The following is a 2,764-nucleotide window of genomic DNA, read 5'->3' on the forward strand; positions in this document are numbered from 1 at the left end:
GCTATGAGTCAGAACCAACTCCTTGGCACTTAACAACAACAACAACATCAACATTCCTCTTCAATATGATGAACCCAGCTTAGTAAACCATATGACTGTCAGATTCAAATGGCCAATGCCAGTCCCTTTCAACTCTCTAATGTCTAGGATATTGGTTATGTATTCCATTTTGTTTCTGACAATTTTAAATTTTCCTAGATTCACACTTCATGCATTCTATGTTCTAATTATTGAGGTATATTTGTAACTGTTTTTTCCCATTTTAAGTTGTGCCTCATTAGTAAATGAAGGTCTTGATATCTTGCTCCATTCACATCATTATGGCCAACTCTACTTTGAGGAGATAATTGTTACCCAGTCATACTTTAAGTGTCATCCAACTGGAAAGGCTCATCTTCAGGCATTATATTTGACCATGTTCCACTGCTATTCATAATGTTTTCAGTGGTTAACCATTTAGAAGTAATCTGTGTCTCCTTCTTCCTAGTCTGTCTGGAAGCTCTACTGAACTCTGCCCTCCATATCCAATCCTGTTCATATTTAAAGCACTGATGGCATAGCTTCTAGCATCACAGCAATACACAAAACATCAAAGTATGACAAACTGATGGACAAATGGTGGATCATATGTGCAAGAATACTGAAATCACTCATCACTTAGTTTTGTGTGTAAGAAAATGAGAATAATCATTCTGCTTTCCACTGTTTTAGCTATGTGTACAAGACTTGTGAAAATCATAGTCATTTTGTAAGAGGATTGCTCTAAACTAGTATTGCCATTTTAATAAAACTTCAATACTAGTTTTTCAGGTGAGAAAATTTCCTATAATTTCAGTTGAAAGGGCTATAAGTGATCTAATACATAACCATCTGTTCAAGAGTTGAGAATCAAGGTATGAAGTGACTGGCTTAAAAGTTTTCAAGAGAGAGTTTAGTTTCAGAGTGTGCAAGGCAAGGTGGAATCCCCACAGAATAGTTTTCATCTTGTCTAGATGGGTCTGGTGAAAGAAGATTGGGATAAGATTCTTATAATTAACAGTGAGTAGTTGTTATCATGACTAATTTTGTGACTGTCACAACTGTAAAGGTCAAAGTTTTGTAACAAAAAGAGGGGAGTAGTTAAACTTACATTCAAGGAACCGAGGACCATAGGATCATCAAGGGAGAAGAGTATGAGTGGAATGTAGAACCCTATCCAGAGAAGCAGCAACACCAGAGATGTAGGCGGAGATGATGACATGGAGGGAGAGAACAGCTGAAGACTCAAGACTCATGAAAAGAGAAATGCTGTGTGCTGGCTACCAGGAGGCAGGCTTGCAGAATGTGCCTTTAGGTTGTTTAAATGATTATATATTCCTGAGTGCTTTTTGTGTACATCCACCCACTTCCCCCTAAAACAAAACAAAACAGAGGGAATAGAAGCAAATACTGTTTAATGATGATGCACGGAGAAGATTGGAATCATTGCAAAGAAATAATGAGTGTAAAACCAATGTTCTCCCATCTAAACTATAGCTCAATGCACAGTAAAAACTGAATAAAAAAAGCATATAGAAAGATAAGGCAAAGAATATTTCTTCAAAATTATTAAAAAATTTATTAAACAAAAATATACAAATATGAAACTATTTTCTCTCAACACACCCTCCATCTAGTTCTGTGCACTTCTGAAGGTGATGCTTCCATCTCTGTAATCCTTCACAAGCTTAACAATTGTGAGGATGACACAGAACTGGATAGTTTTTCCTTCTGTTGTGCATAGTGTTGCCATGGTTTAGAACCAAGTCGATGGAATTTAACAACAACAAATGTATTTTCAAAGAATTCTATGCCCTTTGATTTATAATACCTCAAACCAGCAGTTTTGATAGCTTTGAAGGACTTAATCGTATTCCTTTTTCTTTGCATATTGAAAACAAAAAGAAACCTGAAGGGGAAAGATCAGGGCTGTTGGGTGAATGTGGTAAGATTTCCCAGTGAATTCAAAAGCAGTGCTTGCTATGCTCACAGAATGAGCAGATGCATTGTCATTGTGGAAAACAATTTCTCAGCACAAGTACTTTCCTGACCTTTTTCTCAGCAATGCAGTTTCTAATTTTCTTAAATCTTTTTTGTAGTCTGTAGGAAAGAATGGTATCCTCTTTGTTCTTATTTAATGGAAGTTCCACACTTGCAATAAAGACTTAAATATTAAAAAAAAAAAAAAAAAAAAAGAGTTGAGAATCAGTTCATACCAGCTAGGCAATAGTCTAACCCTAAGAGTTGTTAGAAATTTGAATATCTTCATCATCATTTTTTACCAGTGTGATTTAGTCCCATTGCCAGTCATCTTCTCTTTAATAAAACCATTCCCCACCTCAGCATTAAAGGTACTCGCTTTGCTTATTGACATACTTATGTTCCCGAAACTACATCATTATGTGAAGATTGGCATTATGTGAGAAAACTGAATGATGCCAAAATGGAAATGATTATGTCATTACATAATCTTCAAATTACATCATAACATAAATTCCAAATTGCATTATTTCATAACTACCAAATTACATAATTACATAACTGCCAAACCACTAAGAATTATGGCCCAGACAAGTTGACACATAACCTTGATCACCACAGTCAGTTTTACTTTGCCTCACATCTTAGAGTTTGCTACTGCCAGATGTAAATAGGTACTGTCCCAAATAGTTGGAGAGCAGATTGTTTTTTATTCTGATTGTAAATGTATAATATCTTTAAGATAGTCAATCAATGAGGCATATTT

This window comes from Chrysochloris asiatica, unplaced genomic scaffold (genome assembly GCF_000296735.1).
Source record: "Chrysochloris asiatica unplaced genomic scaffold, ChrAsi1.0 scaffold00072, whole genome shotgun sequence".
Classification (NCBI taxonomy): Eukaryota; Metazoa; Chordata; class Mammalia; order Afrosoricida; family Chrysochloridae; genus Chrysochloris; species Chrysochloris asiatica.